This window comes from Panthera uncia, chromosome F1 (genome assembly GCF_023721935.1).
Source record: "Panthera uncia isolate 11264 chromosome F1, Puncia_PCG_1.0, whole genome shotgun sequence".
NCBI lineage: Eukaryota > Metazoa > Chordata > Mammalia > Carnivora > Felidae > Panthera > Panthera uncia.
Genome location: NC_064813.1, coordinates 33,308,773 through 33,323,991, shown reverse-complemented (window position 1 = coordinate 33,323,991; position 15,219 = coordinate 33,308,773). Strand labels below are relative to the sequence as shown.

General features: G+C 46.2%; 1 long non-coding RNA gene across 1 annotated transcript; it reads right to left on the bottom strand.

Annotated features, from left to right (window-relative positions):
• Positions 1-930: 930 nt before the first annotated feature.
• Positions 931-10,671, bottom strand: LOC125925329 (uncharacterized). Its single transcript, XR_007458784.1, has 2 exons — positions 10,297-10,671; positions 931-1,071 (listed from the first exon to the last, which is right to left on the bottom strand). It is a non-coding gene; the product is annotated as an uncharacterized LOC125925329 (long non-coding RNA).
• Positions 10,672-15,219: the final 4,548 nt, after the last annotated feature.

Genomic DNA, 15,219 nt, shown 5'->3' with positions numbered 1-15,219 from the left:
CCTGGCTGCCTTCACTCTGAAAGCTCATTTATAGTATTGTCCTCAGTTCCAAAGATCTGTTTCCCATTTTCTTCCCAATCTTCCCTGCAACCCACCTCTCACGGACTTCGTCTCTCGGTGCTGCTAATCCCTCCTACGCACCGTCCCCTTGGGGCCCCGACGCCCCCCCAAATCCCATGGATCCCTCCTCTGATTCTGCCGGAGGAGATGCTGAGGGGGAGGAGGGTACCCCGAGAGTGAGGCCAGGTTGAAGACTTTATCTGCTCTGTGCAGCTGCATTTTTGTGACTTGCTTTCTCCGGCTCGTCAATACTGCTTCCCATTAAATTAAATAGCTTATTGACTGGTGTGCCACATGGCAATGGGGTTGATGGGATTCGCAGAGACTCCTCACTCCTCCTGCACCCCCCTCCCCACAATCACAGGTCACTGCTCAGTAAATCAGCGGGTAATGGAGTTTGAACTCTCAGAATCAGCTCTGTGTACCCTTTTTATTTGTTTTTAATTTGTATCAATGGTAATTCTGTCTGTTTCAATTTATGTGATGGTACAGGTTGCAGAGCTGAGGAAGTACCCTTTTTTACCCCATTAACCGCAGAGGGGGCAACATCCTTTCCAGGCTTCTTTGTGATAGACCTGCTCCACTGGGCAGGGAATGTTCCCTTTGCACAAGAGGTCCCCCTTTGTCAGGGGTCACCACTGCACCTCCCTCCATCTCCACCAAATCCAGGGCGGAGCACTGAATTTGCTTTCCTCCGTTCATGCCCCGGTACTCCTTCATTCAGACGTGCTGTAAAATGAACATAGCATGGAAGTGTCTGGAGAGAGAGCTTGCACCCCAGGACCTGCAGGGTCCTATGGCTGGCCAGCTCCTTTCTGCCTAGATGCTTAGGTATTTTGCATATTGTTTCCCCTGGAAGCTAAGGCAGTGTGACTAGAGTCGCCAGTTTATTTGTCTGTAGGTGAATGCCATTTACAGCTTATTAGTGTCAGGACACGATTGTGAAGTAGATATAGTTTGCTGCAGTGCCCTTTAACTTCCTCTGACCATCGTCTTTTCTCCCCTCTGGCCCTGCAAGAAATACAGAGTTACAGAAGGAAAATTAAAAAGCACATAAAAATGGCCGAAATGAGATGGAGAATATAAATCCACCAGGATTCCCCAAGACAGGGGCGGCCAAGGTTGGGAACAGTTAGTTCGGGGCTACAAAAGGGAAACTGACTTGACAGGGCTGGTCCCAGGAGGGAAGCAGAGGGGTCTGTGTGCTGTGGGAAGGGTCACACATTGATTCCGTGTTTCTTTTTTTTTTCCTTTCCTTTCCTTTCCTTTCCTTTCCTTTCCTTTCCTTTCCCTTCCTTTCCTTTTCTTTCTTTTTTTCTTTCTTCTTTCTTTCTTTCTTTCTTTCTTTCTTTCGAGAGATAGAGAGCAGGAGAAGGGCAGAGAGAGAGAGAGAGAGAGGGAGAGAGAGAATCCTAAGCAAGTTCCACAGTGTCAGCATGGAGTCCAACTCAGGGCTTGATCTCAGGACCGTGAGATCATGACCTGAGCTGAAATCAAGAGTTGGACACTTAACTGACTGAGCCACTCAAGGCACCCGTGAGTTTCTTAGGGCAGTGGGGTAAAGGGCATGAGGGGCTCAGCGATGAGATAAGGAGAGACAGTAGAGCAGGAACCACTCTGAACCGTGACCCCACCTCCACCCCCTGTATGATCCCACAGATCCTCAAAGAAAGTAAAAAAAAAAAAAAAAAAAAAGAAAAAAAAAAAGAAAAAAGAAAAGAAAAGAAAAGAAAAACAAGTGAATAGGATGATATTGAACTCCAAGCAAGAGACAAAACCAAGAATGGCTGCCCAGAATGAAGAGGGCTAGAGGGAGGCATTCAACCTTGGAACTGAATTGGTCGAGGCACAATCACCCAAAGCTTTGAGGAGGCTGGAGCCCCAGCTGGCATCGGGATGGCTTACACAGTGTACAGAGAGTGGGTCCCTGCTCCCCCAGGAGCCCCACTCTCCTCTGGGCTCTATGGCTCCCCTGTCTTGGGATTATCTGCTCTAGGCTTTGGCCAGGCAGAACCACCTCTGTGTCTTTGGGTTCCTTCTTCTCTTCGTCTCTTCTTACCCATGAGAGCTTCGTGCTCTATCTTACCCTGAGTCCTGGAAGCTGGCACTTAAAGTCCATGCTGTGTGTGTGTTGGTGGGGGGGGGCAGAGGGTATAGGGGAAATATCTGAACCTGCCTCCCAGTTTTGCTGTGGACCTCAAACTATTCTAAAAAATGGTCTTTCAAAAAAAAAAAAAGTCTATGCTATCCCCACTGAGGACAGACTTTCCCTTGTTTAATTTTATTTTTTTAATGTTTATTTATTTTTGACAGAAAGAGAGACAGAGAGAGAGAGAGAGACAGAGTATGAGCGGGGCAGGGGCAGAGAGAGAGGGAGACACAGAATCGGAAGCAGGCTCCAGGCTCCGAGCTGTCAGCACAGAGCCCAACGCGGGGCTGGAACTCACAGACCGTGAGATCATGACCTGAGCCGAAGTCGGATGCTCAACCAACTGAGCCACCCAGGCGCCCCTCCCTTGTTTAATTTTGAAATTCAGACTCTCTCCTGACCCCAACCTCTTAGAGTGCTGGGATTTCTCACTGTTTGGTGGTCTAAGGGGCACTTCCTGCAAAATTAATTTGGTGGTTCATCATAGTAACTGAAACTCCATTCATCGTGACATTGAATTTTTTAATTATACCAAATACTTTTGGTCCCCGAGTTCCTGGCTCTTCCCATCACCGGCCAGTTTATAAAAACGGACTCAAGGTGCCAGACTCCTATGATGCACCTGTCACAGGGATCCAATACCAATCGGACCGTTGACTGAATGGTGGGGGGTTTGGGATCAAGTTCAGGGTAGACGGAGAGAGAATTTTGGATGGAGGACCCTTTCCATTGAGGACTATCTCGGCATAAGAGAATGTATGGAGAGTGCTTACCGAAGCACATTTTACCTCCGATATTTTGTTTACTCCTCATATAATCCTGTGACGCTGACTTGAGGGAAAACTCCCTTTCCCCATCTGTAAAATGGGGATAACAGTTTTTACATGATTGGGTGCTTTTGAGGAGCAAATAGACCACAGCGTATGTGATAAGGGTTTGTAAACCTCATACATTTTACAAATGTTAGTCGACACTATTATTATCCTTCAAATCAAACCCCGCAAGCAAGTGGTAATTTCAGGCACAATTTCATGTCTCTGTATAATTTGCTGCCTCCCTCAGACCTAAACTACTCAGCTCTGTAGTCAGAATTGTGAATTTGATTACATCTCATTGCCTTGCTGTTAGGCACCAACATTTCTTTTGTACATTAAAGAAGGGTGTAATAAGGTGGGAGTTTCTCTCCTAGCTCGGGGCCTGGGGACTAACTCAGCTTCTGAAGGGCACGGTTTCCCAAGTCCTTGGGCGAGCTGGCTGGGTGACCCTCGGGTGGAACGAGTCTTTCCTCCAGCTGATGAGGTCGGCCCTGTTGGAAGTGGCACAGGTTTGCCCATTTGACGCTCTCATATCCGACTCCTGGAAGCCTCTAGCTGCTTAATGGATTCATTTAAGTGATAATAGGAGCCGATCGTATGTCAGGTTGTTAAAATGGCGATAACATATTGCACTAGGAGAGCATTATCTACGGTAACTGCATTATAATGGTTAGGGAATGTCGACAGAACTACATATGATATTCCCATAAACACCAAATGAATTCAGAGTGACTAGGCTATTCAATCCAAGTGTGGCCAAGGCAAGAGGTAACACTTCATCTTCTAGACTCTCGCTTTCCAAACATTGCAAAAGGAGACACATGCAGACAAGTGTTGACACATCAAAGTCAAACAAATGCACATGCTTCTCTGATTCATAACCAATCTGGAAAGCCGCTCACCCGGCCTCAAGGGAGTGTGGGAATTTGCCAAATGTTCTCCTCCCGAGGAACAGAGGGGAACAGAGAAAGGAAGGCATTGGGGAACGATGATGGCCGAGGCCACAGGTTCTGTGTGTCAAGGTTCGAGGTTGCTCTCCTAAAGGATTTATAGGGGGTCGTAGGCTATGCAGTACAGCGTCAGGATACTCTAGCTGGCCCGCCTCCCTGCTCCCTGCGCCCTAAAACTACGTCGAAAAGAGAATGGTGAGGTCAGTAACGTTTACCTTTGTTCCCCTGCATCTCCAAGATTCCCTTCTGTAACACTGGTATCGCCTCCCCAATACTGGACTGATACCTTCTGCTCTGATGCTCCAGTCTTAAACTGTTATCCATCCCTGGGTATTTCTACCTTAAAAGAATGTACTGCACCCCCAGAGGGCTGTTTTAAAAAATGCAGCTGTAACTTTTAGCTTCCAATTTCCAACTAGCCACAATAGTAGTCGCCATTCATTCAGGGCTCACTATAAGCCAAGCGATGTATTTACGTTATCTATAAATCTCAGAAACTTCAACAAGGCAGGGTTTACAATTCCCATTTTAGACATGAAGTCACCACGGCTCGGTTAAATCACCAGCAAGAAGGGACGGAACTAGCATTTAAATCCAGTTCTGCCAAGCCCTCGCTTCAGGCTGGTTTGCCCAGTAAATTGCCTGACATCTCCGAGACCGTTTCCTTATTTGTTAACGCTCCGAGATGGTGTACTTCTGTTACAAGGCTATTATGAAGGTCACTTGAGACAATGTATGTGAATGCCCTTTGTAAATTGCAAACATAGGCCCGTTATAAGCACTTCTGCAAAGCGGAAAGCCCTGAGTCCGAAGCTAACAAGTTCTTCGGTCAATCCCTTGATATCTTTACAGGCATAAGGCCTGGGTTTCTTCCCGCGAGAGGGGCTGGGAGCGCCGCCATTGGTTCCTGTCCTCCCACTATGTGCCCTGCAGTGTGCCGGGTCTGGAAGCTTCCCCTCTGTGGTACCTCACAGCCTAACGGGGCAAGTAAACTGTGTAAACAAATAGCTATAATAAAAGGTGCTAAGTGCTGTAATAGAGGTAAGCGGAAAGTGTTCTGGGAGCGCCAATGAGGCCAAGCCCCTCGTCTTCAACAATCTCGTTACAAGGAAACAGATGGATAGTGCTCTATCAAAACTAATAGAATGAAAGATATTGCAAAGGCAGTATGTGCCCAAGTGCTTGGTAAACTGAAGCGCTAAACACGTGGAGGGCGAGTTTATGATTTACCCAAAGAAAAGAATTGCTATCCGAGGAATTCCTGTGCCAGCCCAAGAATATTTTTAGGGCGGAATCTTCCCGGTGGTTCCCGCGTGAGACGTTTGGGAGGCCGTTTGGTCCCTTGGCCCTGCTGGAAGGCCTGTTTCACAGCGTCAACCTGAGTCTCTCTTCCCTCCAGGATAACCTCCGATGATAAAGGGCAGAGAATTGGGACCTGAAATGCTTGGAGGCCCGAGGCTTTCCCATCACCTGGAGCGTTGAGCTCCAGGGACTCCCCCGGGGACAGAAGGGATGGCATTTATGCTTTTTGACAGGATGATGAGATAGGGAGCTCGGAAACCCTGATCCTCTGCCCCGGGGGACCCCAAGGGAGGGGGCGTTTCAGTCAGCCCCTTCAACACTGCGATTCTGCCAGCTTGCCTAGCTGTGATGTGGGGTCAGGGCTATTGTTTTCCACCGCTCACTAAGGGAAATGCTCGCCAGAGAGCAATGCGTTCCTCTGTTAAAACAAAACACCTGTCATAAAAGGCCACATATTGTGGGCTTCCCTTGACACGAAGTGTCCCGAACAGGCAAATCATAAACTTCATAAACAAAGAGAGTAGCCTAATAGTTGCCTCCGGCCAGGCAGTCAGGCTGTGGGTGATGGGAGGGTCGGGTGTGACTGCTCATAGGTTTAGGGTTTCTTTCTGGGGGTGATAAAAGTGTCCCAAAATTGACGGGGCGTGGCGGCTGCAAACTCCGTAAATACACCGAAACCATCGAAGTGTACAATTTAAACCGGTGAATTGTATGTTATGTGAATTGTATCTCGACAAAGCTGGTCACAGGAAAACACAGCAATGCCGAAGCTTTATCTGGGAAGGCACAGAAAGTCGCCCCCTGATGGTGGGAGAAAACTTCGCAAAGTGCTGGGCTCTGACTCCTCCTCGTTTTGGTTCCCATTTGGAGTTCCGTTGTTCTTTTCCACCTGGCATATTCAGGAACTTCTGATGCTCATCCAGGACAAAGCCCTAGCTGGCTGGCTCGCCACTCCTCTGCCTATGGCCTAATCTGTCCCAGCCAAGACAGGAGATCTCCCTTTGCAGGGCGATTAAAATTGTTACAGCTAAGCGAAAAAACGCTATTAGTGTGTGGGGGGGGGGGGGGCGGGGATGGGGAGCTATTGTTTAACGGGGACAGAGATTCTGTGTTGCAAGACGGAAAGCGTTCAGGGGACAGACCCTGGTGACGGTTGTGCCACAGTGAATGCCCTTGATACTAGCTGTATTGAGCTGTATGTACACTTGACAATGGTTAAAATGGTTAATTGGACGTTACGTGTATTTTAACACACTTAAAAAAATGACTATTGTCACCTAATCGAGAGGTTCCCTGAAATGTTATGAGAAGTGAAAGAATCGTGGGAAGGAGGGTGCCATGCAGAGATAGTAGGGTCAGCTTAAGGAAGAGCTAACAACCGATCCTAGCTTAGTGAATTTCACAGCGCAGGCCTTTGGGGGAGTCTCGAAACCCCTGCAAATGAAAAGAGTGCTTCCTCCTTTCAGGTGTCCTTGATCCCAGAGACGAGACATGTGCTGTGCTACACTGTCCAGTCAGAGCTGGTAGAACTGCATTCCACACAGGTGCTTTTGAAAGACGTATTGAGAAACACCGATCGCAGAGGAAAAAGGAGGTGAGCACAGTAGAGCTCGCCCATCTCACTCCCTGGACCCAACATGCTGCTCTCATCTGACCGCGATGTTTCCTTTCTTCTCACATTGAAATTACGACCACCACCCACCCCAAACCACTTCAGTGTTCCCCACCGGTTCATCCACTCAGTCGCCCCAGCCAGAATTCTCCAGGCAGCCTGATCTCTCCATCACCTCCCGAGCAATTATCGAAGGTCTCTTAATTCTAAATTCAACGGACCTCATGAGTCTGTCTGCTCATTTCCATCGATGCTGCCTCCATGCTGGGCCACGCCATGGGGGTCATTAGTCGAGACTCCTACAACAGCTGGTTAAGTGGTCTCTGATTGTGGGCCCCTAGGTCCCAACCCTCCCTTCGTTCTTCAAGCAACAGCCAGAGCGATCCTTTGAGAGATCGAATCAGATTAGGTTAACTCCTGGGAGAAAGCTTCGCGGGCCAGCCATGCCAACAAGAGAAAACAAAATTGTGCCAGTGGCCCGCGGAGCTCTGTATGATCCACCATCCCCCTGCCTCTGTCCTTCACATCACCTTCCCGGCTCATCCTCTTCCTGGCTTTTTTTTCCGTTCTTTAAAAGTCCCAAGCTCTTTTCTTGGCTCCTTCCTATGCTTCTTTCAGTTCCGAGCTTAAATATCACTTACGCAGAGACCCTTAATTAATTCATTTACTGCTTGTCCATTCACTCAATAAATATCAATCTAGCACATGCTCTAGTGCTAGGCACTCTACTCGTCCTTGAACCTCCCTCCCTGTGTAACTAAGGCCTCCTGTTACATTCTCCCCGGCACCTGCTCTTTTTCTTCATTGCACTGAACACAATTTTTTTTAACGACAAATTTGTTGTTTGATTTTTTTTTTTTATTTTTTTTTTAACGTTTATTTATTTTTGAGACAGAGAGAGACAGAGCATGAACGGGGGAGGGTCAGAGAGAGGGAGACACAGAATCTGAAACAGGCTCCAGGCTCCGAGCTGTCAGAACAGAGCCCGACGCGGGGCTTGAACTCACGGACCGTGAGATCATGACCTGAGCCGAAGTCAGCCACTTAACCAACTGAGCCACCCAGGTGCCCCTGTTGTTTAATTTTTTAAAAAGTGTCTTCTTCTTCGAATGCACTAAGGTCTTTGAGGGTAGACTAGTTAACTCACCTCTGTGTTGCTTCCAGAAATAGCTATTCAATAAATATTTTCTGGGACGCCTGGGCAGCTCAGTCAGTTAAGCGTCTGACTCCGGCTCAGTACGGAGCCTGCTTCGGATTCTGTCTCTCTCCCTCCCTCTCTCTCTCCCCTGCCCCCATTTGCATTCTCTCTCTCCCTCTCTCAAAATAAATAAATACACTTTAAAAAATAGATAAATATTTGCTGAATGAAGAAATCTTTAAATAGAGATCCTTTTTTTTTTTTTTAATCTGATAGTGTGTGGCATATGGAAGGTTTATTTCTTCCTCTCTCTTCCCATCTTATTCCACATCATAAAATAACAGCACATGATGCTGAGGGTGGCTAAGTGGGAGACAGACTCACCAAACTCTTCCTAATGAGAATCCGCATTAGCTAATAAATGACAATATTAATGACTAACATTCGTAGGGTGTTTTACATCTAGCAAAACATTTTCCCATTGCATTCTGCCCTTCAATTTAATAAAGAAAATCTAGCTTTCGGCTGCCCTATAAAAATGAAATAAAAAAGAAATAAAAAGTTTAAGGACAACAGGGATTAAGCTGTTATGATATTTAAAGTCCATTAGTAAAAGATTAGCCAGTTAGAAAAAAAGGGAACACCCTTCAACACGGTTTCTCCTTTCAAATTCTGAGGGCACTGTAGGGGTTTATAGAAACAAAGATATGTCTTTTAACTCTGTTATATCTGTGCCCTGCCAGAGCTTTGGGCTATTTATTATTAATTCTTTTTTTAATGCTTATTTATTTTTGAGAGGGAGAGACAGAGTGAGCAGGGGAGGGGCAGAGAGAGAGGGGGAGACACAGAATCTGAAGCAGCTCCAGGCTCTGAGCTGTCAGCAGAGAGCCCATCGTGGGGCTAGAACCCAGGAGCTGCGAGGTCACAACCTGAACCGAAATTGTTCGCTCAACCAACTGAGCCACCCAGATGCCCCCTTTTGTAGAAATTCTTTTTTTTTTTCAGTGTTTCTTTATTTTTGAGAGAGAGAGACAGCCATGGTGTGAGCAGTGAGCTGCTTATTATAGGAATTGAATCTCATGGTGCCCTGTATGTGATATGATGGATTCCTCCCAGTTTTCCATCAGTATGAGGAGTCCTCCCAAAGGCTCAGGACAAAGAAGCAGCTTTACACGTAGAAGCTGGAGTCCAGGACTCTTAGTTGTTGTTCATAAGGAGCGGGAGTTTTCCCTGAATTGAATGCCCCACCCCTGCAACAGCCATACCTGCGGGGATTACTTAAGCTGACACTTCTTTCCCTCTCCCTTCTTTCCTCCCTTCCTTCCTTCCTATTCATTCTAAAAGTCTTGTCTTTTTACCTTTACTGTGTGCCTTTCTACGTGCAAGGACCCACGATACTTATTAGAAGCAGACACAGGAAGTTGGCTGGGGTATCTGGGCAAATGGTAGTGCACAGCTTAAGTAGGAGATACCCCCACGTGCACCTTCCTTTACAGCACAGCCACTGTTTTGCTCTACAGAATAAAGGTCCAAAGGTCTTCAACTCTGCAAAGTTCTAATCAGTTTACCTTTATCAATGCACCGTGGCATTTTCAAGGATTCCGCCTGGCACTTTCAATCTGCTTCTCTTCTTGGTATTGATTCTCTGGTGTCATGATCAGCAAAAGGCCAGCCTGAGGGGTAGAGGCCCCCGGGGAGGCAGAGGAGAGTAAAATGACAGAAAGGATAGATCTATCACCTTGAACGTACTCCAGCCCAGCCAATCATGGAGTTGGCCGGAGTCAGACCTGTATAATGTTTGGATAGGACACCACGTTGGAATAGCAGAAGCTGCAGCCTGAAAGACCAGATGCTACTGGGGAGTCGGTACTGGAACCCTTCCACCATCTGGAGCCATGATTTCTGGCAAGTTACTCACTTCTTCCCCTGCAAACTGAGCGGTTTGATCTATGGTCTCTAGGAGCCCTTTTGCCCTAGCATTCTATTGCCCTAAGTTTTATTTTCTCCTTCCACAAGTGCTCAGAAAATGAGGACATAGTTAATGATGTCAAAGGCTAAAGAGAGTTGGTGGAAAATAAGGCATCAAAGGTGTTCACGGAATTTGAAACGTTGTGCTTTTGAAACTTTGTTGGGGTGGAAGAACACACTGAGCTGGGGACTGAATGGAAAGAAGTGAAAATCGTTGTACGGGAGAAAAAGAACAGTAGCCAGAGATATGATGAGTGCGGTGAAATTAGGGAAAAGAGAAACAATACAGATATTAAACATACCTCGTCATAAGATGTGGAAAAGCCATAGAAGTAGCCATGTGCTACTTGTAGCTTGTAGGATACTTTTCAGTCCTTAGGAAAACATCCACTATTACTGTCTGAAACATGGAATTTCCAAGTGTTTCCATTTTTGTTTCAGGATGACCTGGTGAGAAGACAGCGCTCGTGGAACCAGAGGAAAGTGACTTGTGCTCAACAGGAGGGTGACAAGATCTTTGTAATTATTCCTCAGCATTCTAGAATCCAAGGTGAAGAATGCTCCCCGATAAGGCGGAGGTAAGCAGACATAGGGGAAAGAGTATGGAATCAGAGTGTGACCCATTTGAGTTTCCAACCACAGTCACGGGGACAGTGTGGGACAGGGACCTGCGGGCATATAGGGCAGACTCATGATTTAGCCCGTCTTCAATCTAAAATTTTCAAAACATGTGCCCAACACATATTCAGGGGAGAAGCTGATGAAGGAGAGGGCAGAGAAGGAGCACCGCCAGAGCCTATGGCTCAACTCTGGCCCCACATTTACAGCCTCATCCAACGAAACAAAAGCTGACATTTACTCAGAGTTTTTCTTCTTAAAGGTCGTTGAGCAGGTTCTTTAGAGGTCTTGCCTCCCATCACAAATGGTTTTTCAAAGTCTTCTGTTCCAGGAGTGTCCTTAAAGATAAATGTATACGTGTGTGTGTGCGTGGGTGTAATTTTACACGAGAGTGGAAAAAAATACAGTTGACTCTCCTTATTCGCAGCTTTTATGTCCTATAGTGTTGCCATGAACATGACTTAGCAAATACAGAACTGTTGTTCCTAGGGGACTCACAGGGTTAGGTTCCTGTGAGCCCCTGGCCGTGACAGCTTCAGCCACTGGCCAACACCTAATCTTTATCATGTGCGTTTTTGTTTCAAGGCACCTAGTTTACTATATTTTGCTATTTGTTCACATTGAACTCACAGCCAACAGCACTATAACTCATGCCTGAGTGAAGCTTATCTAACTAACACACGTATTTTCTCCAGAAGGTACGTCACAGCCTTTTTGCGCTTAGAAACACTGGCACTTAGCATCGTGCTCGGGGCCCTTTTACACAGTGAAATCATCCACAGAAAAGCACAAACATAAAAAATGTGGCACTAAACAGACCATGAAAAGAACGCTGGGTTACAGTATGAGAGTTGAGACGTGAAGGGAGAAATCACCTCATTCAACCTTATCTGAGAATGTGCACTTTGGGCAACTCTCATTTTTCCTCACACTATGCATGTCCTCAAATGACTGTGAAACCCCCATGAGTATCGATTTGAGGTTACGATCCATTTTATCTGGGAGGCGAATTCTCAAATACAGAATCCATGAATATTGAGGATCAGCTGGATGTATATGCCTTCAATAGATGTGTGTATATGGATATTGGGCAATTTCCCTTATCTCTTTAAGCCGACCTATAAAATAAGATGAATATTACTTCCTCATAGTGGGAGCATTAACTGAAATAACACATGGGAAGCACCCGCAAAACTCATGGTACACTTTCTGAGACACCAAGGGGGGAGACTTTTACTCTTTCCCCCTGAAGGGGAAAGGCTACCTTTCTCTCCACAAGGTAGCCTCATTTTTGCATCAGGCTGTCTGTGGTGCACAGCTCTGACTTCTGATCTGGCTAGAACATTTTCTCCTTGTATTAAAATTACTTCGGAAAACTATTGAGTTGATTTTCAGTCATCACAGCTCATACGTCTCCTATTGCAACGGCCAAGTATTCAGTGCTTCCTTCGGCTTCTCAGATCTTCTCTCTCACATTTTGCATTTTGTACTTGAAGGTGAAATCCACATCTAGTGAGACAGACCCTTTGTATCCAGACCAGCTTCATCTGAGACTTGAATGCCTTTGCTTTCTCTCCTGTTTTTATATTTTGTTTTGTTTCTCTTCTCCACCTGATCAATACCTTCCCATCTGAAGAAGCAAAACATTCTCTCTGTTCTGTTCCCCTTGCTGCTGATTCTGACTCAAGGGGATTGGGGTGGGTGTGTGTGGGGGGGGAGAGGGTCACCGTCTATATTTAACCACAAAGATAATTCCTTCTCCTTAACATGTCCAGCAGTGCCAGAGAGAATTTGACATTTGAGGGGACTGAGTGGCAAGGGCAATTCTTATAATCGGGCTATTGGAATAGAAGGGATTGGAGCAGCAAGTGAAATGCAGGGGTGAGAAAGTCAGGGATTTGGGGGAGGGGATCTAGCGCAGGAGAAGAGGGAGAAGTTATCCGTCAACACTGGTGGAAGAACCGACAGCAAGACTTAAATGCTGCACTAAGTCGCCTCCAGGAGAACCTCGCAAACGTGGAGCGGGGCAGGGGGCACAGCTGGGGAGGGTCATGGCTGTGCCAGCTGTTTAAATGCTCTGCACCCTAGATGAGCACTTCTCAAACTTCGATGAACACGTGACCCCCTCTGGATCTTGTTAAAATGCAGATTCTAGTTCCGTAGGCCTGGTTTGGTCCGAAGATTTTGCACTTCTAGGCATTTTCCAAATGAGGCTGATGCTGCTGGTCTCTAAGCCAAACATTGGGTAGCAAGGCTCTACTACAGTCTTTTAGGAGAGCACAGGCAAAGAAAAACAAGGGAAGGTGGTTGGACAGCTCTTTCCTCTTCTTCCCCGCCTATCAGTGGCCCTGTCTGGTTTCCAAACCATTTTGAAAGTATTTTATACTTCCCTCCCTCCTGGCCTTCCCCATCTATGCTCAAAGCACTGGGAGATCGGGGGTTGAGTTTTGTTGATCATTGCATCTAAGGCTTTCTCCAGAATAGGCACTTCATAAATATTAAAGTTGTACTTAAAACATCTTTCTCTGTGAGGCTTTGCCAGATCATTCTAGCCCTACAGCACTCAACTATCTGCGTCATTCATTTGGCAATTAATCTTATACAGTCTTATGACAGTTTTCGTATTGTTGCACTGGACTGTTATATATCTTTTGAATTGTTATTTATTTTTCAGCCCCTCTGTGTATTGACTCTGCAGCTAGATTGTAAATAAATTCTTTGAGTTGAGGGACTGGATTTTCATTCATTCATCAATCATTTGGTTTGTACCTACCATGTGTAAGGCTGGGGTCTTGATACACAAAGATAAATAAGGTAGGGTCACTGAGGGGCAGGAGAGTATGGTGAGAAGGGCTTAGCTCTCGGAGTCGGAGAGAACTAGGCTTGAATCCCAGATCTGCTACTTTCTGGCTTCCTGACTGCACACAAAATACATAACATACCCCAACCTTGATCTTTTCAGCTGTACAAAATGGGTTAAAACCATCAATCTTATTGTATACGCAGTCCCTGCGATGAGTACTCAGTGGGCATTCAGGAAAATATAATTTCTCATTCTTCAGAGAGTTACCACCAAATAGTTTAGAGAAAACTGTAAATACATAAATAGTCAAAGCACTGGAGAGGCTGTATGAGTGGAGCCTTTCTTGGTAATTCCCACGGGGTCTAGGAGGGAAGGCCTTAATAAATGCCTGGGGTTTGACTAAAGGCAATAACACACCTTCTCCAACACAGGCATCTGAGAGCCTTAAGTGAATGTAATCCAATTTATTAATTTCGACACGACTTACTTTTACAGACTCTTCCTACGATCGAGCCACAGCCTCGACGTTTATAAAGGTATAAGGATCTGTCAGAGGCAGTCCTCGCTTTATGGGGCTCTTAAGACGAGCTCTGTTTATAGACAAATCTGTAATTAAAGGATGTATGGCATTAGCAAGATCTATGATCCGTGCAAAGAAAAAATAAGCTGAGGAAAGTAACGAATGATCCATTTTGATGATGGTAGGGAGGAAAAGGAGGTGGAAATTGATCAAAAGAAGGGCCTGCGCAGCAGGGCAGACGATGAGAGACAGGTTACGATAGCTTGGGAGGAAGTTAGGGTTGGAAGAAGGCAGCCTACAAGTGTCCCTGTTGCTGTGAAATAGCAGAATCCATGACAGGAAGCCTGAGGCTCCCCAGACGTGGCCTCGTTTGCTCTGACACCCCCATATGAAGGATAATCTCTCCTTCGATCCGGGTGGGGAGCGTGAAGCAGAGGCTAGGAGATGCCTGCCCCTTACAGAGATAAGGCAGCATGAATGTCTGCCGTATCTGTCTGTCAGCCTAGAAATCCACTTGGGTCCAGAGCCTACTCCACTTTGAAATAACTGGAAGGAAAAAGATCAGGAGAATGGAAGAGTACCAAATTCCTTCTGGCTTCTGGGCTAGATTATTGCCCTTGTTGTCTATTTGGACCAAGGCCAAATATTTCTTCCACTCTAGTGTGATGTCTTCCCGAGACAGCACCGGAAACATGAACGGATGAACTATGGCCTCTAGTTTGGGCAAATCCAGGAATTTCTGCATGTGGCTGCTCTACGGAGGCAATGAACCCAGAGAGGCTAACAACGTAAGTTTGTCTGAGCCATCACTGTGCTCAATGCTTAGCCTCTAACTAAACCCTGGTTCTGTAATACAGCCTGGGAATCCACTAGAATAAACGTGGGCCTGACATATGGTCAGTCTCCCCGCTATGCCTAGGGACGTCATCCAGGAGTGGCACATGATGTTTCAAGAAGCCAGGTTGCATCAGCCCTGCCTTTCACGGTGCTACCTCCCTTGGAGAAGATTGGCAGAATGTTCTTCAATCCAGAAAGCCCGCTTGGAAAGATTTTCATCTGGCCTAAATGAGAAATACTTCTCAGAGCTGTGTGGGCTTCTCCAAACATACCTAGAAACTAACAGATTTCATGCTCACTTCTATCACCCAGTAAGAAATCATGGGTCACCAAACCATAAATCGGCAGTTAATGGATTTTCGTCTACATGCTCTGGCCTTTAGTATCATCTTTAATTTGGTTTTAATTTGTGTTGATCTCCCCTTGCTTCTTTGATCTCCCAGCATC